We start from the raw sequence: 23,445 nt of genomic DNA, 5'->3' as shown, positions 1-23,445 counted from the left end.
AATTAAAGTGTTTTTTATTTCGTTTTTTCTTTCTGTTATGTCTGTTATTGTACTCAGGGGCACAAGGGTCTTTTCCCTTGTTATTTCTGCCGCCCTATATATATTAAAATAAAGGTTGGTGCCGCCAGCACTGTTACATTGCAAAACCCTTCTTTCTTCTCTCCTCTCTTCTCTTCACTTCTCCTCTTCTCTTTTCTTCTCTTCCTCTTATTTCTGGCCGGCCATACTGTCAAAAACTTCCACAGTGATCTCATGGAGTTCTTTGCTTCGTGTGGGTCTATCCACCATAACTCTTGTGCAAAAACTCCTTAACAAAATGGCGTTGCAAAAAGAAAAAACCACCATCTACTTAAGTGGTTTGTGTGTTACTAATCCATATGAGTGTTCCAAAACGTTTTTGGTTGGATGTTGTGTTATTTGCTACCTATCTCATTAACCATATGCCATCTCGTGTGTTAGGGTACAAGTCCCCTCATCATCTCCTATTCCCCCCCTCTTTTCTATTCACATTTGTGTGTTTGGTTGTTGTTGTTTTGTTCAAAACTTGTCTCCTACCCGTGGTAAGCTTGACCCTCATGCTCTTCCTTGTGTATTCTTGGGCTACCCTTCTCAAAAGGGTTACCGTTGTTTCGATCCTATTTCTTGGAAATACTATGTTTCCATGGATGTGTCTTTTTTTTAGAGTGATCCTTTCTTTCTTGTTTCTCCTCAAGAGGAGAATAGGGTGGAGGAGAAACAGTTTCAAATGCTACCTCCCCTACCTGACTCTCCTCTGTTCCGTGTCTTTCTCCATCACCGCAAGGGCCAGCCGGGGTCAAAAGCTGTGGAGCAACTTGAAACTGTACCGCCAACATCATCAGATTCACCGGGGACAGATCCCATCGTACCAAGTACTATTATTCATGTTGGCATTCCTAATCCTATTGCTATCGATTCTTCTTCTGCCAATGACCTTGACATCCCTATTGCTCAAAGGAGGGGAGTTAGGTCATGTACCACCAAACATCCTATCTCCCACTTTATATCATATGAGAACATCTCATCCTCCTTTCGTGCTTTTCTCTCTTCCACTAACAGTGTCCCTATCCCCAAAAATGTGGCAGAAGCTCTTTTAGTACCTTAATGGACAGATGCAATGAAAGAAGAGATGAATGATTTACATAAAAATGGTACATGGGAATCAGTGGATCTTCTTGTAGGAAAGAAACCAGTAGGGTGTAAGTGGATTTTTATAATAAAGCATAGGGCTGATGGCACAATAGAAAGGTACAAAGCTCGGTTGGTGGCAAAAGGGTTTACTCAGGTGTATGGATTAGACTATGCAGAGATATTTGCTCTGATTGCTAAGATGAATTCTATCAGATTTCTTTTTTCTCTTACTGCTAACCTTGATTGGGATCTCCACTAGTTAGATATTAAAAATGCCTTCCTAAATGGTGATCTTGAAGAAGAGGTGTACATGGTGCAACCTCTTGGTTTCTATGCCCAAGACCAAGAGGAAAAGGTGTGTAGGTTAAAGAAGTCATTGTACGGACTAAAACAATCACCGAGAGCTTGGTTCAGCAAGTTTCACCTAGTTGTACAACAGATTGGCTATAAACAGTGTCAGATTGATCATACATTATTTGTGAAAAGAGGAAAGGGAAAAATTGCAGCCTTGATAGTGTATGTTGATGACATAGTGATCACAGAAAACTGGAAGGTGGAAACTCAGAGACTAAAGGAGTTACTAGCCACTCAATTTGAGGTGAAGGATCTGGGTCCCTTGAAGTATTTTCTTGGAATTGAAGTGGCCCGTTCGAAAAAGGGGATCTTCATTTCTCAAAGAAAATACATCCTAGATTTATTACAGGATACAAGAAAACTTGGAATCAAGTCTGTTGACTCCCCCATGATCCAAACCACAGATTATGTGATTGTCAAGGTGAGACTATCAAGGATGTAAAACAATTCTAGAGACTTGTGGGTAGACTATTATATTTGTCTACGACACAGCCAGACATTGCTTATGTTGTGGGTGTTCTTCGCCAATTCATGCATGCTCCTAAGACTACAACACACTTAGAGGCAGCCAATAGAATCCTCAGTTGATGACAAAAAGTCTACTAGTGGGTATTGTACCTTTGTAGGAGGAAACCTAGTTACTTGGAGAAGCAAAAAACAGAATGTTGTGGCGAGGTCTAGTGCTGAAGTTGAATATAGAGCAATGTCCCATGGAGTGGCTGAAGTAATGTGGATAAAGAACTTGTTGAATGAGTTGGGATTTCCTATTGATGGTCCCATATCCTTGTATTGTCATAACAAAGCTGCTATCAACATTGCTGCCAACCCAATGCTTCATAAAAGAATTAAACATATTGAGGTTGACAAGCATTTTATTAGGGAAAAAGTTATAAATGGGGAAGTGTGCACTCCATATGTTAGTTCCATAGATCAACTTGCAGACATCTTCACCAAGGGATTACATCATCCATGGCACAACGATTTATGTGACAAGTTGGGCATGATGATATCTGTCCCAACTTGAGGGGGAGAGTTGAAATCAGTTAGTTGTTTTCAGTTTTTATTTATATTTCTGTCCTTTAGTGCCGTAGGGGGCACTTTTGTAATTTTATTTATTTTTATTATTAGTTGGGTCACCCTAATTTAAAAGCTAATAGCTGGCAGTGCCAGCTATGGGATTTTGAATCCAAAATTTTTTCTCTTCTCTCTTCCTCTTCTCCCTTCCTCCTCTCTTCTTCTCCTTCTCTGATATCTTTAACCTGGAAAACAGAAGTGACCTACAGTCACCTTTCTATGTCTCCACAGATCAAAAACCACCTGAACTTAAACTGGAGAACAGGTGCCACAACCTATAAGCAACTCAGAGAACAGAACTTATCACTATGGTTTCCTCCTTAGTTCCAACTGATCAAACAGACAGAGCATTAAGTGCCACAAACAAAAAAGGTAACTAGACCCCAGCAGCCACATCCTCTAGGCTTCAGATCTGAAACTGAAAACTCTCCAAAACCGTCCACAAAAACAGGTGATCCAGAGCAGTGTTTATCAGCAACTCATAGCCCCATACACCTAGTTGATCTGAGCAGCACATGGGCCAAATGCAAGGGAGAAAGGAGAAAAAACTCTGCTCTGACAAAACTTGAAAGTTTGATCAGATTAGAGTTTTAGTCAAAATAAAAACAGAGAAATATTTGATAAAGAATCAGTAGCAAGAGAAGAAGAGGAGAGAAAAGAGAAGAGAGAATGAGGAAAAGAGAATCCTCTTAGGGTTATGTGTGCAGCCCTATTTTTTATTGTTTAAATGAAGTGTGTATAAAAAAATACCCTTTTGCCTGCTAATATATGTACAACATATAAAATAAGAAATAAGAAAAAAAACAAGAATAATCTTCTCAAGAGAATATTTGGATTTAGCAATGACCATAGTAGAGGGAGAACGATGTACCTTAATGCCTAGAAAATAATTTTTTTTATCAAATGCCTAGAAAATAATGAAGAGGATCCAAGTCCTTGATAATAAATTCCCTCCTAAGCTGAAAAACAAACCAATCCAAAAATGACTCGTTTTTGTTAGCAACAATAATACCATCAGCATAAAGAAGTAAAATAATAGTCCCATAAAAAGAATAACAAATAAATAATGAAAAATTAGTATGATTAAACAAAAACCCTTTGTTAAGATGTAACCACGAAATCTGTCAAACCAATGCCTGGGAATTTGTTTAATACTATACAGAGCATTTACTAACGAGTAGACATGATCAGGAAATATAGGATTTTGAAATCCGAGGTCATTCCATGAAGACTGATTCTTTTAAGACATCAATGCAAAGAAAAAAAAATAGTATTCTTGATATCAGGTTGTTAAACCTCCTAACCACTACCAATATCAATGGAGAGAATTAACTGTATCATTGTAGGTTTAATGATTAAGCTAAAGGTAAGCTATCTAAAAATAATGATAATTACAACGACCACTTGATTACAATCTTTAACAACAAATTGACCATTCAAATACTTTGGGGAACCATTAGATCATAACTTAATTTTAAAGACCCATTTACAACAAACAAAATTCATGTCAGCCATATGTGGAACAAGTTATCAAGTCTTGTTAGCACATAATGTAGGTGGCATCTAAATTGCTACTTGGTACATTTTGAGAACCACTTGAGTGGCATTCTCATGCTAAATGTGAAGAATCCTGATGATTAGGGGTGCTCATGGTTCGGTTAACTGACCGTGGGCCTAATTTCCAAACCGAACTGGTTGTACCGGTATTTTGGAAAATTGGTAACCAAAACGAATTGAAGCTGATCGGTTAACCGGTTGATCAGTTTGGTTAACTGTCGGTTTGGTTCATTGGTTTTTTATTTTTTTTATTTTTATAAAATATATTATAATTAAATATACAAATATATAGTAAAACTTTTAGAAACACATATAAAAGATTATATTGTAAAGAATAAATAATATGTTATATGCTATAAATATGTATATATACCGGTCGGTTCGGTTAACTGCTAGTTTTTTATATTGGTTAACCAAAACCAAACTGGTACCTTCGGTTTTTTGAAAATACCAAACCGATCGGTTCGGTCAACCAGAATTTTTGGTTTAGTCTTGTTGGTTCGGTTCAGTTTTTTCGTTTTTTCTTGATCACCCCTACTGATGATATACTGTACTATCATAGCCCCTATTGTATTTTATGTACTCTTTATTTCTTTTCTTTCTCTTTAGTCCTGTAAGGGCTTTTCTGTAATTGTATATATATAAGGGGCTCTTTGGGGGTGGGGGTCGAGTCATTCTCTTAACAACCCTAAAATGTTTGTTTTCTCTCTTGTTCAACCACCAAGTTGACATGGTATCAGATCTGGTGATTTGATCAACAGAGAAAGAAGTTTGATTCTTGGGTTTAGAAGTGTTTCAACCAGGGCTTCTTATTCCATCTTCAGCTGCTGGATTGAGAGCTCTCTGGAGGCTGTTTTGATCAGTCCAAAAAGCTATTGTTCTACCTGGAAAAGATGCCTAGCAGGTTGGTATTTTATAGTTTTCTATCAATCAGCTGATCCAATCATCCTAGGTTTTCTGATTTGGTGTTGCCCTAGGGTTATGTATCATACCTATTGTTTCATTTGAGTTTGGATTACTTTTTGAAGGGTATTTGATCCCTCCTTTGGATCGGCAGTCCTGAAACCTTTCTTTTTTGGACTGTCATCACTGAAAACTTGATGTTAAGGACTTTTTTCTTAAAGAATCTTTTTCTCCTTCAGTGGTTAGTATTCTCAAGTGTCTAACAGAACCTGATCAGTTTTAGTTGGTAGTCTGCTTGGTTTTCTCAGTTCTAATATCGATTTCAGTGCTGTTTTCTCTCTCTTGACTGTGTTTATTTCTTGAAGATGGCTGAAAAAATGGATCATACCTGTGAAGTTTGATTGAACTAATTACACCATGTGGAAGTTCCATTTCGACTTCTTTGTTGAAGGAAAAGGATTAGAGGGTTACTTGAATGGGACTGTTACTAAACTAGATGAAACTGAAGTGAAAGCTTTTCAGCAATGAATCTTGACAATAGGAAATTAGTCTTGTATGCTTACCTGAAGAAAGTTTGTCAGTCCAACATGTCAAGGCAATATCAAATAGAATCTGAAATCTTTGCTTATTCTCAAGGAGATAAGATAAAAGGAGTATTATGCTGGGTTCCTTGACTTGTGAGCTGAATATGAATTAGTTCATATTGATCCTTTTGACTCTGTTGAGAATGTGCATTTGGCTTTAGGGGTATTGTTGTCTTTTCCTATTATTTGTATTTTGGGCACCCTTATAGGGACATGACTGTAATTTCTGACTTAATATATAATGAAATATTCTGGGTGTGAATAGAAACACCCCATTCTCTCTCGTAACTCTTCTTCTTTTCTTCTTCTTCTTTCTTCCTCTTCCTCCTCTTCCTACACTTGACAACTTAGAGCGGGAAGAAGTCTTGGACGCCAACTCCTGAACTCAAGATGATCTGCTGACGTCAGACCGCCGCTGGATGATGTCAGAAGTCCGTACAGGTATCAGCGGCAACCCTTGAATCTGATATACTCTGGTGCGCCCTGATTTTAGGGTAATTTTGGTATGGTTCTTATCTTCATCTGATGTGTCTGATTTTTCCTGGATTTTACGATAAAAAATTACAGAAAAATACTGGTTCGATGTTTGGATTTTTTCTTCCTTGTCTAAGTTCAATGCATGCTTGAAACTTATTGGTTTTGGTTTATTTGGCATCGCTAAAGGTATGGGAAGTGGTTCCACATCCTTATAACCTCTAATCTTTCTATGGGAGGTCTTTTTTCCTTCCTATATTGCCGCCAGTTCAGTTTTGGGCCTCCCATTGGATTCCAGCCAAGTGTTTCCCATCTTTTGTGGGTCTTGTGTGTGTCGGTTGGTTGTTGGAGTGCTGTAGAACTGTTAAGAGGCTTACCCATCTCAAATGGAAGTGCCTAAGGAGTTACAAACTGTTTCCGGAGTGCTTCCGGGTAATGCCAATGTCTCTAGTGGTATGATAACCACTAAAAAACTTGATGAAACCAACTTCCTAGAGTGGTCTCAATCAGCCAAGCTTACTATCGGAGGTAGGGGTAAGCTGGTATTTATTACTGGTAGAGAGGAGAAGCCAAAAGATGATGACCCCAAACTTTCTAGAAGGGAACAGGATAATTCCTTGGTTATGTCATGATCGGTGTGTTCAATGCAATCACATATTGCCTGTAATTATATGTTCCTCTCCACTGCCAAGGATATTTGGGATCGTGTTAAAGCCACATACTCTCAAGCAAAAAATACAGCCTGAGTCTATTAACTCTGAAGAGAAGCTTGTAATATACGTCAAGGGGAGAGGACTATAGCCATGTACTTCTCTTCTTTGTAGTCTCTATTGGAAGAAATGAACCATTTGGAGAACTTGGAATGGAAGAATCCTAAGGACAGTGAACAGTATCGGAAGTATGTTGAGAAGAACCGAGTGTTTGTCTTCTTGGCTGGATTGAATGGGTGAGAATGATTTTAGTTGATAAAACATTTTGAGTGCAGATATTGTTTCCCTTGCTACGGTATACTCTTTAGTGCAGGGAGAGGAGAGTACAAGGGCTGCTATGATGCAGACCCCAGTGATGGATCATTCTGCCTACATGTCTTCAAGGTCCAAGCCGAGTACAAACAAATAGGGTACTAATGAAAAGCATGATGATGTGGTATGTGATTATGATTACTGCAAGAGGCCGAGACATACGAAGGATAGGTGTTGGAAATTGAATCCACATTTAAAGCCTGACAAGTTTAAAACCACAAAGAAGGTTAATGCTCATCTTGCTACTGTTGGAGCTGATTGCCCTCCTAATGTATAGGCTCCCACACATGATATGTGATGGAGAAACTTAGGATTCTGTTGACTTAGCTTGAGAAGTCTGGGCCCTTTGCCTCTACTAGTTCTAGTAATTCTTCCAATGCTTTTGCAAAAACAGGTACTGCACTTACTTGTCAATCATCTCTTACTAGCTCCTGGATTGTGGACTCTGGAGCTAGTGCACATATGATTGGTATGTCTTCCCACTTCACCTCTTATAAGTTGGCTCCAGGGGAAGGAAAAATCACTGTACCTGATGGATCTCATACACCTATCTCTGGTCTGGGGGAGTTAAGCTTACTCGTGATTGTTCCCTAAGCTCTATCCTTCATGTTCCCCACTTGTACAAGAATCTTTTATCTGTTAGCACTTTACCAAATCACATAACTTTATAGTGACCTTTTTCCCTTCTCATTGTGTTTTTCAGGACCTGAGAACGAGAAGGACGATTGGAATTGGACATGAAGATGATGGAGTTTACCTTTCTTATCAAACCTCTGAGCAAGGATTACTGTGCCAGATTGAGTCATGTCATGATGAAAATTTGAATCTTTTGAAGTTGTGGCATTGTCGCCTCAGTCATGTGTCTTTTAAGTCCATTAAATTTTTGTTTCCAAACTTATGTCAGTCTGGGTCTAGTTTGGGTATGCAATGTGAAGATTGTCATCTCTCAAAACAATGTAGAACTATATATCCTGCAAGTAATAGGAACGATGTTGCTTTCAACTTAATATACACTGATGTTTGGGGCCCATACTCTATTCCATGTATGGGCGGCTATAAATATTTTATATTGTTCATTGATGATTAATTACTCATGATATACTTGGCTTTACCTGATGAAGAGTAGAGATGAGGTCCCTTCCATTGTTCAAAACTTCTTCAAGATGGTGGAAACACAATTTGAAAGGCACATCAAGATAATATGGTTTGACAATGCTAAGGAGTATTTTGAAAAGCATTTGTGATTATTCCTTGAAGGAAAGGGAGCAATTCATCAAAGTTCATGTTCTCATACTCTGCAATAGAATGGTGTAGCAGAGAGAAAAAATAGACATGTTGTTGAGGTGGCAAGAGGCCTACTCTTCTAGATGAACGTACCAACTCGATTTTGGGGAGGTGCAATTGAAGCAGCAATGTATCTCATTAATAGACATCCTTCACAATCCCTTTCTCTTCAATCACCTCATCAACTTTTGTTTCCTAAAGATCCTATTTTTAGTTTGCCTCTCAGAGTCTTTGGATGTAATTGCTTTGTTCATGACATGAGTCCTTCTCGCCTGAAACTTGACCCTAAATTTGTCAAATGCATATTTTTTGGGCTACTCTCTAGTCCAAAAGGGGTACAACTGCTTTGATCCCCATACTGGCCAAAGGTATGTATCTAAGGATGTTACATTCCTTGAGTCTACTCCATATTTTCAGTCCACTCGTCCTTTTCTTCAGGGGAGAGTGTTTGTGATGATCGGACTCCCTTTTGTTTTCATGTTCCTACCTCTATGGACATACCTAGTTCGTCTTCCCCTTGTAGTAATAGTATTCCTACTCCTCTTCCTCTTCCTCCTCCTATTCCTCTCCAACGGTCCTGGCAACAGTGGTTTATAAGGCATAGAAGGATACTCCTAAGGCTGAATGTCCACAACAATCAAATCACCCGGCTCCAGGTAACTCTGAAAGCAACCCTAAACTTCCTTCTCTTGCTATTATTGAGCCTGATGTCTCAGAATTTGACATTGATCTTTCCATTGCAGTTAGAAAAGGAAAAAGGAAATGCACTGCCTACCCCATCACTATGTTTCTTATGATGCTCTTTCACGGTTTCACATTCCTATCATGCCTATGTTACTGCTATCTCCTCTGTTTCTGTTCCTCATAATGTTTCAGATGCAGTGCAATTACCTCAATGGAAGGATGCTATGAACTAAGAGATAGAGGCTCTCTTAAAAAACCACACCTGAGAACTTGTTCCTCTTCCTGAAGGCAAAGTCCTAGTGAACTGCAAGTGGGTGTATACCATTAAACATCGGGCTGATGGATCAATTGAAAGACACAAAACTAGGTTGGTGGCAAAAGGATACACCCAAACATATGAGATTGGCTATCAAGAGACCTTTGCTCTTGTAGCCAAAATGAACTCTATTTGCTAATGAAAAAAAAAATCTTATACTTAAGTTCTATTTGCTAATGAAAGCTATTTGTCATTGATAAAAAATAAGTTGTGACAAGACATTGATTTGATGGAGGTAATTGTTTGGGAGAGTAAAAAGGATGCTGAAACATATAGAAAACTTGTAGAAAGAAATAGAGCATTTGAATTTCTACAAGGCTGAATCCAGAATATGACATTACTAGACAAAATCTATTGGCAAAGGATGATGTAACCCTCTCTCGAGCTTATTCCATTGTGAGTAGTGAAGAAAGTAGAAGGAAAGTATAGGTTCAAGGGGTATTTCTAGTCAACTACTTTGCTAATGTAGGGGTGAAACCTAAGGGATATTAGGGAAGGAAGGATGCTATATGTGAGTATTGCAAAAAACCAAAACATACAACAGATACTTGCTAGAACTTACACCCAAAACTTTTGCTGACTCAGTTCAAGAATGCTAATAACAATAAGAAAGATGGAAATGGAAAGACCAGGAACACTAATGCAGCCATGGTTCCAGATAGTGACAAGGGTTCTAATGAAAAGATTATTATTGAACTGTTGGCAGAAGTGAAGGCCGAATTTGAAAGTATGGGAGGATGATTAATCACCTTGAGAGCACAGTTGCATCAGCTTCTAATCGTTCAAGTAATTCAACTTCCACTACTTTTGCACATTGGGGTATATGTGTTACTGCCAACCATGCAACTACCTTAGGTAATTGTAGAATTCCTTGGATTCTAGATTCTAGAGCTTCTAATCATATAACTACTATTTCTACCTTATTTAATTCCTATAACTTAATTTTTGGTCTTAACAAAATAATCCTAGCCGATGGCTCTCTTGCTCTTATTTCTAGCAAGGGAGACATCAAGACCACAAATTCCCTCACCCTTACCTCTGTCCTTCATGCCCTTAAACTCCACACCAACCTTTTGTCTGTAAGTAGCCTGACTAAATCGTTAAACTGTTGTATAACCTTTTTCCCTTCTTATTGCATTTTTTTTAGGATTTGCAATCTTGGAAGGTGATTGGGAGTGCCCATGAGGTGAATGGAATATACCTGCTTGATGTTCCTGAGCAATGCCAATGACAACCCTTGAAGGTTGCTTTTGGATTTTCCTCTTCAGAGTCCATCAGTCATGTTATGTTATGCCATTTTCGGCTAGGTAATTTGTATTTTTCAGATTTGAGTCATTTATTTCTAGAATTTTTTAGAGAAGTTGGCATGTCAAGTTTGTATTGTGAGCTATGTGAGTTTTCAAAGCATTGTAGAAACACTTATCCTTTGAGTAATAAAAGATCTACTTTTCCTTTCCATATTTGTGCACTCTAATTTGTGGGAGCCTTACCATTTACTTTCCATGGGTGGTTACCAATACTTTATTTTGTTTATTGATGACTTTTCTTGGGACACTTGGATATATTTGATGCGTTCATGTGATGAAGTCCTAAAGATTGTGAAACAATTTCATGAAGGGTTGAGTTATTTGCTGTAATACAAGGAATCCAAATTGCCAACCAACTAGGAGTAGAGAAATTATTAATTGAAGGGGACTTTAAGGTGATTGTGGGCTGGTTGTTGAATCCAGATTCAGTTGTTTGGAGTTATAAAGATATCATAAAAAAAGTCAAATGCTTAATCAGACACATAACTCTTAGAGTCCAATGGGTGGGTAGGTTGGCAAATGCTTTGGCTGATACTCTTGCTAAATAAGGGTCCTCTAGGGATGGGTTATTTTGGGCAGCTCTGTAATCTCTCTTTCTGGTCTTCTATAATGTTTAGGAGAGGCTGCATTTCGCGCCTCTCCAAGGGATGCTTGTAAAGTCTTATTCTTTTTGATTAATGAATTCAATTCTCAATTATCAAAAAAAAAATTCCTTACCCAATTTGATACTCATATCAAGATATTCCAATTGGATAATGAAAGGAATATTTTGAGAAGAGTCTTGTTTCTTATCTTGATACTTTTGGGGCTATTTACCAAATCCCTTGTGTACACACTCCACAAAAAATGGACTTGCTAAACAGAAAAACTGTCATATTGTTGAAGTACCTAGAAGCATTTTATTTGCCTCACATGTTCCTACCAAATTTTGGGGGGCTGCTGCTATTATAGCAACTTATCTTATCAATCGTATGCCATCCAGAGTATTGGGTTTCAAGTCTCCTTTTAGCCTGTCATTTCCAAATAGAGATCTTTTTTCTCTTCCTCTTCATGTCTTTGGTTGCATTTTCTACGTTCATATCCCTAACTCACAAAGACACAAATTTGAACCAAAGGCTTATAGATATATATTCCTTGATTATGCCTCCACATAAAAGGGTTACTATTATTAGTGGCATTTTTTTTTGTCTCCATTCCCTTTTATAGTCATTCTCCTAAGGGGGAGACTTCATCTGAGCCTCTTGTTGAGTCACCTCCTTGTGTGTCTCCTCCTATTGAGCCATCTCCTAGTTATCCCATTCCAGTTCCTTGACCATTGCCTCCATGTCCTCTTTCATTTGTGCCTCCTCCTATCCTTCAAAGGTGGTACTAGCAGCAAAGGTTTAGGAATGAATAGGTTGTTTCCACTTCTGCAATTGAGCCTCCTACATTCCAAGTTGCTGAAGAGACAACAGGTATTGAGCCCATACCTTTCCAGCAGCCTTTCCCTGACCTTAATATATCCATTGCCATAAGAAAGGGTAACAGAAAATGCACTACACATTGTATTCTCAAAGTATCTCTCTTATGGTTTGCTCTTCCCATCATATTATTCCTTCTTAGCCTTTATTTCTTATCAGCCTATCCCTAAGTCTATCAGAGGCACTTTTTTTTTATCAGTATATCAGCCTATCCCTAAGTCTACGAAAATTGAGATAGAGGTATTGCATAAGAATGCTACTTGGAATGTGGTTGATTTACCTAAGGGCAAGGAGCTTGTTCGATGCAAATGAGTTGGCACTATAAAATACCATGCAAATGGATCTATTGAATGGTACAAGGATCATTTAGTTGCTAAAGGGTATATACAGACATATGAGATAAACTACTTGGAGACATTTGCCCCTATTGCTAAGATGACATTTGTAAGAGTCTTGTTATCTTTGACAGTTAATTTTGATTGGCAAAGGAGCTTGTTTGATGCAAATGAGTTGACACTATAAAATACCGTGCAAATGAGTTGACATTTACCTGAGAGCAAGGAGCTTGTTCGATGCAAATGAGTTGACAGTATAAAATACCATGCAAATGGATCTATTGAATGGTACAAGGATCATTTAGTTGCTAGAGGGTATATACAGACATATGGGATAAACTACTTGGAGACATTTGCCCCTGTTGCTAAGATGACATTTGTAAGAGTCTTATTATCTTTGGCAACTAATTTTGATTGGCCACAGTATCAGTTTGATGTAAAGAATGCCTTCTTGAATGTGGAGTTGCATGAAGAAGTGTATATGTCTCTTCCTCCTAGGATGTATGGGAAAGAAATGTAGGGTAAGGTATGCAAATTGGAGAAGTCACTCTATGGCCTTAAGCAACTGCTGAGAGCTTGGTTTGGGAGGTTCAGGGCTGCCCTTTTCACTTTGAATACACACAGACACATTCATACCATACTCTCTTTGTAAAGAAGAGAGGTGCTCTGGTTACCTTCTTAACTGTCTATGTGGATGGCATTGTAGTTACTAGTGACGATATGCAAGAAATTGATAGCCTCAAACACTTTCTTAATGTTGAATTTGAAATTAAAGATTTGGGAAAATTGAGATACTTCTTGGGGATTGAAGTTGCTAGCTCCAAAGATGGCATCTTCATCTCCCAATGCAAGTATGTGCTTGAGTTGCTTACCGGAACAGGCAAACTTGGGGATCAAACCTGTTACCACACCTATTGATTTAAATCATAAGCTCTCTGCTTCTGATGGAGAGTTATTTGAGGATAGGGGAGTGTTCTAGAGGTTGCTTGGGGAAGTTGTTGTACCTGTGCACAACTAGGAGCTAGCATTTCTTATGTTGTTAGTGTCATTAGCTAGTTTATGCATGTCCCTAGAGATACACATATGACTACAGCAAAGAGAGTTTGTGTTACTTGAAGGGTACGCCAAGAAAAGATATCCTCTTTGGAAAGTATGGTCACAGGAAACTGGAATCATATATAGATGCAAATTGGGCAAGATGTATTGATGATAGGAGGTCTACATTTGGGTATTGGACTATGGTTGTTGGAAATCTAGTTTCTTGGAAGAGAAAAATACAATCAATGGTGGCTAGGTCTCCAACTGAGGCAGAATATAGAGCCATGACACATGGTGTATTTGAGCTTTTATGGTTATGGTCTTCGATGGAGGAGATGGGTGTTGAATATGAAAGCCCCTGATGTTGGCGATCATTAATATAGCACATAATCCTTTCCAACATGACCGGATGAAGCATATTGAAGTGGAAAGGCACTTCATTAGAGAGAAAGAGTGTGTGCTGTCTAGAGAAGTTTGCCTACCCTCCATTGCATCTGAAGAGCAACTAGCCAATGTACTTACCAAGGGAGTTCCTAAAGCTAAATTGCAGTAGTACGTAAGCAAGCTGGGCATGACTAACATCTATGCTCAGCTTGAGGGGGTTGTAGAAATATTGGGCTGGATGGGCCATAGCTTAGTTCAGTCTTATGTTTTTTTTTCATGTTAATGGACCTTTAGTTATGGGCCTATTAACCTTTTTTTCTTTAAGTATTAGAAGCAGCCAACCATCAAGGGTGTTTTATGTGATTACAATTACACCTAATTTATTTTAAATAAAAGATACTAGGGCTGGAGAGAGAGAGTATGATTGACTTTTCTTCTCCTTTTCCTCTCCTCTATTGTCTTCTCTTACTCTCTTGCTCTCATACTTCTTTTCTTTGCTGTATTTTCTGATTAAAGGGAAGAAATAGTTGCTGGTTAGTTTTCATCTCGATGCTTTTCTTAAAACTAGGTTTCCCATGACTTATACATTAAACGGCCTTGGTACCTCACCTTATACCACATTTTTAAACATTGTCTTATAAGAATGAATCTCCATACAATATCTAGGATTCCAGTATCCTAATTTTCAAGATCATTTATGTGCTTTGAAGGTCTGGTTTGGTTTCTTTCATGACAATATTCATATTATGAGGCTTATTTGTAGCCGTGCTGACTCCTCTTTGTATTCCAATCCTCTGAGAGAACTAGGGGTCCTTTTAGCTCACAGTCAGAATCGGAACTGGAATGGTCTATTCCCATAGTCTGTTTGGTTCAGACAGAATCAGAATGGGAATTGGAATCAGCTGGAATGGGATTTCATTCCCAAGGGAGGGGGAGAGAATGGCCATTCCCTCAAATAGGGGAATGTCATTCTACCAAGAATGGGAATGGGGTTCCAATTCCGCCCAACCAAACAGTTGGAATTGGAATGGGTCATTCCAATTCTGATTCCAGACCCCTATTCCTGCAAGCAAAACGGGCCCTAAGTTACTGCTTTTATGCATGGAGGAAGCCTGGTGCATCATTCAACTTGGCAAGGGATTTTCCATGAAAGATCTCAGTCCCCCAGGACCTCTGCAGTATTTTTCTTGGTATTAAGATATAATGTTCTTCTTCTAGAATGACTTTTACACAATCTTTCTTTTAATAAGTACTTTCACACAATCTAAGGCTGCATTTGGCATTCGTTATTTTAAGGACTTATCTCCTTTTTTCTGTTAAAAACTCAGTGTTCATAGGGGCATTTTAACTGCAAAAAGGAGATAAGTCCTTAAAATAAGGAATGCTAAATGCAGCCTAAACATGCTCTTGATTTATTGAATAAGACAGATGGATGGTTGCAAACCCTACTGCTCCTATGGCTCCAAAAAAATACATTGGTTATTCTAAATTTGATGGTAAAATGTCAGGCTGATAGGTGTGAGAATGTAGTGAGAGTGGTCATTTTATGTAAAAAGTGCTCAATGTTAGCTCTGTATCTAATCTACCCCCTTTAGGCTCCAGAGAGCTGGCTGGGGTCACTGTTGGGAATGGCTATTCCAAAGGACCCCTTTCCTGATATCACTTTCTATTGTAGTATTATGGAATGCACAATATTTAACAATGAAATGACCAAATATTTCCTTTACCGGAAGATGAATGATCTCGCAATTGGGTGAATTTCAAGCTATTAAGCACATTCTTCTTCATGTTCATGGAACATTGCATTTGGGTTTCTTTATTCATCCTCAAAGTTGTCATCATCTTTATGGTTTCTCAGATGCAGAGTAGGCTGGCTGCCCTACATTCATCACAATACTACAGCATAGTGTCACATGGATACAGGAATCAGAATCCGATGTACGTCCAAGAATCTTTTTTTTTTTTTTACGAGTGTGTGCCCAAGAGTCTTATTCAGCAAGGTGAGAAAATGTAGACTTGCAGAAACATCTATGGAAAAGTATATAATAAAATAGTTCATATTTTTTGAACTCTAACATTAAACACCTTCAAAAAAATGCAGCCTAAGTAAAGTCTGATATGAAAAATAGCAATTTGTCTTGTATATTATCTGTTCATTTATGTCAAATAAGCCAAGAGATAAAAGGAAATGTTATGTAGAAGTGTCCTCAAGAATCCATTAAGTGTCAAACTCCAACAATGTGTCTGACATAGACATATCATCCTTTAGGAGAGTCCATGTGACTACGGGCTACAGCCCTTTTGCACTTTTTTAGGGTTTGATTCTGTCTCTTGGTGTGCAGAGAAACAATATATTGTCTCTCATAAGTGTAGAAGCTGAATATCAGTTCGTGGTCTCTAGTAAGGCTAAGTACGCTTATGTTTCTCCATAGTGATATCAATATTTCTCTATCTGGGTCCACACTTCTCTTTTGTGAAATTGTCAGTGCACTTGGTCTTCATCAACTTTTCTCCGAACTCCTCTCAGGAAGAGCATAGAAAATGATAAGAAGCTAAGTTATTTTTCAAAGTGGTTCCTCCTATAATCTTCACTTTTCCATGTCCTACTGCATCTTTTCTTACAAAACCATTATAAATTATAAATCTCTATCTCACTTTCATGGAATTGAGATTTTTTTTTCTCCCCTTCAATTGGTCTTTCAAAAGTTTTTAAAAATCCACCTACTTGTTGTTTTACTTTGTTTAGGACAAAACCATTTTAGCATTCCAAATATCATTGAGATCTTAAGCATCGGTGATTGGCATATTTTATTTCTAAAGTGGTTTTCTAACTTCAATACCCAAACAATTTCGAGCTCTTACACAACAGTTGCTTGTATTAGTCCAAATCAAAGTGAATGAAGTTGATAACAATCAAAACAAAGTAATTCTAAAAGGAAAAAAGATAATATTACCCAAGATTTAGTGAAAAGATAGCAGGGGACCTCCCATTCTTGACAAAACCAGTAAATTCACTCTACATTAAGCGAGTCTCTTCCTTCCATGCTCTGCTTCCAGTGCACACAAACCTGTTCACACTCTTCTCACAACCAGATCCCATCTGCCACCATATCAGTACATCAGCCACTTTCAAGACAGAGAACACTCCAGATCAAAACCCAGATGGCAATTCTTAGCCCATATACAAAGAGAATAAGATCAGAATTCAGAAGCTTGCAAGGAAAAATAGCACTTACAAGAAAGTTCGCATTTCTAGCGTCCATACCAGAGTCGAATCCACCGAACACCGGTAACCCATTTCATTTCAGACACCAACACTAAAATCACGGATTGGTTTCCAACCACTTGAACAAAGCCGATCGAAGTTTGAGGGCGAAATTTCCGTCATTTTGGCAGGCCATCCGACATTCCGACTTGTTAAATACCGAATTTCGGCTGCAAAACAACGGAACCATTTTCACCGATCTTGCAGCCGAAATCTCGGATGAGGTAACAGAAATACAGAAAAAAAAAATTAAATAAGGTATGATACCGGAAGATCAATGACAATCAAAATCCAGTGAATTTTGACAAAAACCACCTGATTGGTTATAAGTTTTTCCGGTATCATGGCATCGTAGTTGATAAAGAAATAAAAAAAAAAATCTAGACAATAAATTACATTATATATGATGATGAGTAAAAATTGAAGCAAACTAATTAGAGTTTAATAAAATTACTTTATAGCAAACATCTGAAATTGATAATTAGTTATTGAAATGGTAAGAACACATTATTTAAATATGAGATAAAATGAAAAATTGCTGACAATTTGTGTAATTATTATGAATTGTAGTAGGAATAAAGCCAAATTGCAAAATGACAAATAACTTCCAACAAATGGCACGTTCGGTATAGAGGTGTAAAGTGGGCCATGCTGGGCGGCCCGCACTTTGTGTGGGCTGTGTCGTGCTGGCTCACGGGCCATCACGGGCCATGCCATTCTCTCCTGTGAAAATTTTGGGGGTCAAGCCAGCACGACCCATGGCCCGAGCTCATGTGGACCCATGGGCCAAGCCTTTGGCCAGGTCAGGCCGTTTATCGGGCCAAAGCTATTTATTTAGAAAATTTGATAAAAAAACTTAAAATTTTAATTTTATATGAATTTTGTGTATAAAATTGTTTATATATGCAATAGTTAAACAAATTAGTATAATAAAATTAAAAAAATATTTATTTTATTAACATATTATATACTATATATTACTATATAATTATAACAATATAAAATATATATAAATATATATAATATATATAAATATATATGGATCGTGTCGGCCCATGGACCTAAAATCTCAAGCCCAACACGGCCCACATGGTCGTGCCGAGCCTAGCATGGCCCGCAAACTGTCGTGATAGGCCAATCCAAGTTTGTGTCGGGCCACAGGCAGCACGGCCCATTTTACACTCTAATCGAGTAATTTAAAGGTCAGTTTGTTTTGGATGTAAATGCATGGAAGTGCATGGTGTACTTTTGCTTTAAATTCGACTTCCCCTATCTATTTGTAAAAAGTATTGATCTCCACCTTAAATGAAAGAGAGTGTAGATAATGGAGATAGGAGAAGAATTATTTATTTGGGAGTGAGGTAAGAAGTAAGATGATGCAATCCCAATTTTATAACAGAGAGAGAGAATTGAGGTAGGAACAAAGTGGAACAAAATTTGCATTGGTTTCTGGAATGCAAATTTTGCACTACCAGTGCGTGTAAAATGTACAAATGGACGTAACAGAAGAATTATTTATTTGGGAGTTAGGTAAGAAGCAAGATGATGCAGTCCCAACTTTATAGGGAGAAAATTGAGGTAGGAGTAAAGTGGTGCAAAATTTGCACTGTCGGTGTGTGTAAATGTACAAATTCTGCATATGATTACAAATAAATGGATGCAAATTTAGATCAGATATAACACTTTTATCTTGTTCAGATTTCCACTACAAACCAATATGAATTGTCGTCTGCAATCTACAAACATGGAATTGTTGCCTCTTGCGATTTTTCATGTCTCAAAGAAATACTGTGTAAATGGTATTCACTTTTGATATGCTTGTAAATGGATCTTTATGCTTAAAAAAAGTCTACAAAAGTCAAACTCGGTTGTGTTTACATTAGGTTTTGCTTTCTGTCCAAGGTATATTTGTCTTTTAACTCTGTTAATTTGATAGGGGAGGTCTTAGATTTTTTCAAAAAGAGTGGAGGTTTTAGTATTTCTTTTTGGTAATTAAGGATAAGAGGGGGCTTTAGTATTTATTATAAATTTCAAGGAAGTTTTAAGTATGTGTTTGATTCCATCGGCATTTATAGATGGGTTGTTTCTCAAATAAATGTTTTATCAAAAAACATCACTTAAACGTTTATTATTTTTTGTTGTTTGGTTAGATGTTTCAAGTAACACCCCATAAAGCTATCTTTTCACATCAATTTACAATGCAGTAGGCCAACACTACATTTCAATAAATGATGGGTCATTAGGAGAAATCGGAATTTGAAGTTTTCCCAAACGGCTCATTCACAATAAAACACGAATGCCTAAGTTGCATTGATGTGGCAGAGTTTTTTCAATAAACACCCACAGAAGTCTTTTACCAAGAATTTACACTGTATTGGACTTGAGATTTTGGGTTGGGTATATTTCAAATTTTGACAAATTCTCAACCCGCCCTAATTGTACTCCTAGCCTGTATGTGACAAATTTGGGTGGTATAGCCTGTATGTGACAAAAAGCGGTTGATTTGGGTCAGGTTGAAATTCAGGTTATACTTAAAATATGGACCCAATTTAACTTTTGTTTGGGTTAAGGTTGATGCTTTGGGACCTGACCCAACCTGCTGACAAGCGTGAGAACAGAAGTTCGAGTCTAAGAATATTCACCTTGTTATAAAAAAAAAAAAAAAAAAAGAAATAAAAGGCCAAAAGTTATGGTTGAATCTAATCCGCCCTACTAAGGTCCAAGGTTCAAAATATCATTATCATGTATTATGTCTGAAAGCTTGGATATGGATGCGCTTTGGATATACATGTATAAGAGTAGAAAGATATGGATATATATGTTTAGATACAATAAGAAAGTCTTATAAATCTCATAAATGCATTTTAATAATTTGTATGAATACATTAGTAACATTACAATCAACAATATGGGAGTCTAAAATGTAGATACTATAAAAATAAGGTAAGTTTGGGGAGAGTTCTATAAATTCTAGACCCTACCCGCCTCTCTAAACCTCCCCACTGTAAATGCCCCAAAACCCATAGCAGGTTGGATTTTGAAAATTCAAACTCCCCCTGCACATGAAAATGCAAAACCCTCTTTGACCCTACCCTTCCTGCATTCAAGGGTAGGGGTGGTTGGGTTTAGAATCTACATCTAATTTTCTATTATTTCTTGTTAGATATAAACAACAAATAAGTAAAGTAACAAAAACAAACAAAAAATTTTCAATCTTTTGATTAAGACCTTTAAAAAATATGTAAACTATCAATTATCCTTCACATAAAATTCAAAATATTATTAAATCCAATGCCTAATGCATAAAGTTTATATGTTTTCTAACAATATGCGGGTCAGGAAAGGTTAGGTTTAGCTTAACACCGTACCCTACCCATGCATGTACAAGTTGTAGAAGCCCAAAACCCATTCCCAAACCAAAACCTGTCCTTAAAGCGAAAAAAAAAAAAGAAAAACTGCCATGTTGGGGTAGGTACCCATTGGATAGGGTAGAAATTGCCATCCTAACAACAAACAATATTTGAGCTTCCAATCTACTAAAAATCCATTACAAGACATATCAAATTGTTTCTAGATCAATGAGTCTAATATATCATTGATTGATCCATCTTATGGTTCTCATTTATCATGAAAATCATTTAGAATATTTAAAATAAAGGGTTCAACTGTAACACCGAAAAAACTTATACCCAATCAACCAATATCATAAAAGAGATTGACCAATCAGGTGGTATTCATCAAAATTCATAGTGGAGCTTTGATTGGTCAAAACTCTTTTAGCACCACGTCTTTTAAAGAAAAAACTTATTCTTTAATTTTTGTTTTTAAAATTAAGAAAAAATCATTTTTGGCATAAATTATTCTTAGGTCTATGAATTTAATATACTATTGATGAATCCATATTATAGTTCTTTCTTGCATGAAAATTATTTATAATATATATTAAAATCACTAATGCTTGGGCTTTCCATATTTTTCGGGAAAGTTTCATGGATCAAACAAAGTTTGGATTGCCAATGTAATTGGATTATCAAGACAACCTATAAAAACTGTTAAAAAGTTCCGATAAATATTGAATTGCAATCTATTGACCTATGCTAGCGGTTAAAAGCTTTTAGCAATGATTATAATTGCAATCTATTGACCCATGTAGCAGGTCCATACCCTACCTTTAGATACCTATATGGTATGCCTTGTATCAAGTGTAGATGTTTTGAACTTTTCTAAGGCTCCAAATAGGTGAGACCAACATTTGATACAAGACTATAATATAAAAACTTGTCAAGTCACAATGTGCTTTAAGTTCTAACTTTGTAATTCATTTTCATCAAATTTTGTCAACTTAATGTGAAACAAAAGTATAAAAATAATAAATTGATTGTTGAAATTAATCAGTTTTCTTAATTTAAGCCATCTTTTGATTCTTATACTATTCTCTAATGTTTATTCAACGTATCCAAATAGTTCACACTTCACATAAACTATTAAAACATGTTTCTTATGTGTATATATCATAAGCGAGGCCAGGATCGGTAAGGGCTAGCCCATAGTTTTGAAACCGGACTGTATCAGATGGTTAGATTGGTTGACCCAGAAACCATCTAGATAATTGGTTCTGTTTCACCCTAAAACTGTTCATCGGCCAAAAACCATTGATTTGGTCAGCAATCTGCTGACCTAGGCAATCGAACTGTCAATCTGTCAACCTGAACAAAGTATTTTGGCTGTTTTTTTATTTTTGAAATCAGAATCGACTATCTGTTTGAACTGATTGGCTGAACCATTTGAACCGGGAACCAGTGGTCAAAACAGTTCTGTCTGATTTAATTTTTAAAACCTTACCATAGCCTAGCCTTGTGGTCAGCCCTGCCCAGGCCTATGAATATATTACAAGATGGGCTGGGCCTGAAGTGTTGGGCCCAGGCCCGACCCACAAATTTCCAGACTTGATGTGGGCCAAAGCCCAGGTTGAGTTGAAAATTATTACCCTTATAATTTATTTCAGTTTTTCTAACATATCCATACAGGCATATATATCTTAATTTTTTATACCATGTCCAAAGCATATATCTCAATGTCTTAAAATCACCTTTCCCATGCCTCTCTGTGTTATTACAAAAATGACATGGCTGAATTTAAATAGCATTCTAGCTCTTCTACGAGACACTACCGCATGTCCACATGTATTGAAAACATTTCCCCATAAATGACAAGGGAGATATTTGCAACATAGTTTCCAAAACCGAATTGAACCAGATACTAGGACTGAAAAAACTGGGAACCGTTCACCCCGTTTTATCCCATAATTGCTTTTGATCAAAAACCGTTGATTTGGCCAACGAACCACTAACCCAGGTGGTTGAACCATCAACCCAAACAACAAATTTTGACCTTTTTTTATTTTATATTTTTATTTTTTCTGTCAGAACAGGCCATCCATTCGGACTAGACGGTCAAGTCATTCAACCAGGAAATCGGACCCAGAATGGTTCCCTGTCTGGTCCGGTTTTAAAAACCTTGATTTGCAATGTCCAGATGTAGTGTCCTATGGGAAGAGTTTGTGGATAGGAGATCTGAGTTTTTTAAAAAATGTTTGAAGTATATTTGTCCTTCCCAAATCCTCCATTGGACATTTTACATATAGGCAAAATATCGATATGTCCGACACACCGGTAGGGGCATATTGGACATTTTGGTACTTATTTTTTTATTTTCTTTTCAAAATTGGTTCAGGGGAGCCGGTCTAAGACCCCTGCATCCCCTGAACCGGTCAGACCCCCGATACATCCACTGTAGGGGCGTATCGAAAGGGTACCTGAACGATACGTATCAGCCCGTACGTAACAATACCTTGAACCTTGCAAATAGGCACAAAAAATTAAATTGATCAACAGATCAGTCAAACTCACTGGCTTAGAGAATGAAAATTTGGACTCGTGGAAGAAGTTTTAAAACAGCTGAAGCATTATTTTTCTTCAAATAGCCAAGCTTTTCTCCCAGTCCTATGGCAATGATTCTTCAAATACCTTTCCACAGCTGTTCAGACTGTGGCAATGATTCTTATTATTCTGTTGAATGCTAATTCTTGTTGATCTCAATAGTGAGGCACAGGAAATAAAAGCTTCAAGTCTTTTAACTCATGGGATCAAACAGAGATATAAAAAGAGATGGATGAAAATCATGAACTTGATTATGGAAATGGGTGAAATTCTGTCCCTCTCAGTTACAAGACGATGGGATCAAACGGAGATATAA

General features: G+C 37.2%; 1 protein-coding gene across 1 annotated transcript in view; it reads right to left on the bottom strand.

The window, feature by feature from the left end:
• LOC148871451 (Sterile alpha motif (SAM) domain-containing protein) overlaps positions 1 to 3,471 on the bottom strand; it is a 41,301-nt gene extending 37,830 nt beyond the window's left edge. The window contains exon 1 of the mRNA XM_088968053.1: positions 3,449 to 3,471. The gene's annotated coding sequence lies outside the window, so the exon portion shown is untranslated. The remainder of the gene's footprint in view (positions 1 to 3,448) is intronic.
• Between the last annotated feature and the right edge of the window lie 19,974 nt (positions 3,472 to 23,445).

The sequence above is a fragment of the Nelumbo lutea genome, chromosome 2 (assembly GCF_056320005.1).
Source record: "Nelumbo lutea isolate HS-2025 chromosome 2, American lotus-T2T, whole genome shotgun sequence".
NCBI classification, from domain to species: domain Eukaryota; kingdom Viridiplantae; phylum Streptophyta; class Magnoliopsida; order Proteales; family Nelumbonaceae; genus Nelumbo; species Nelumbo lutea.
The sequence above is the reverse complement of the archived record's forward strand: the minus strand, read 5'-3'. Positions and strand labels throughout refer to the sequence as shown.